This window comes from Wasmannia auropunctata, unplaced genomic scaffold (assembly GCF_000956235.1).
Source record: "Wasmannia auropunctata unplaced genomic scaffold, wasmannia.A_1.0 LD336097.1, whole genome shotgun sequence".
Classification (NCBI taxonomy): domain Eukaryota; kingdom Metazoa; phylum Arthropoda; class Insecta; order Hymenoptera; family Formicidae; genus Wasmannia; species Wasmannia auropunctata.
In genome coordinates, this window is record NW_012026793.1 from 1,227,630 (window position 1) to 1,228,333 (window position 704).

Sequence of the window (704 nt, forward strand, 5' to 3'; positions counted from 1 at the left end):
ATGGTCGATGTCAACAGCTGTCAATTGACACCAGCGTCATCTTACAGTAAGATAAAGAGAGAGCATTCCCCTCAAATCGCACTATCTCTCTCAGTCGTATTCTGCCAACTTTCGGCTTCACCTCCTCCACATCAAAAGCATAGGAATGCTCGGTCTATTATATATGTCGTTGATTCTGACGTCACGTTACATGAAATGGCGGATAACATGTTAAATCAGCCAATAATAGGGCATCCTTACCGATAGATTTGTAAAATCAATTAAACTCCGTCATTTCTACGCGAAACGCGTTTTCCTTATATTATATTTTTATATTAACCATTTGTGAAACGTGCTGAACCAAGGAGAAGCTGTTTCAGGGTGCGTTCCAAAATCTAACCTTAGTTACTGTAGGTCGTTCCAAAATCATTATGGTCGGTTTATGGTCGACTTGTAATAGCGTTCCAAAATGGTTGTTTAGTCGACCATAGGGTTATTATATGGTCTTTCGTTTCTCAAATCTCGTAGCGTCAAGTTCGCGGTCTCTTAGACAAAGTATCTTGCGTTAACGTTGTGCGGAAGCGAAGTCCCGCGTACGTAACGAGATTACGGCGTGTACCCAGTAAGAAACAATTTGTCGACCCGACGTCGATTCGACGTCGAAAAGTGGGTTCGAAATGAGATCGAAATTGACATCGACATCGATGTCTTTTTGACTCCCATGT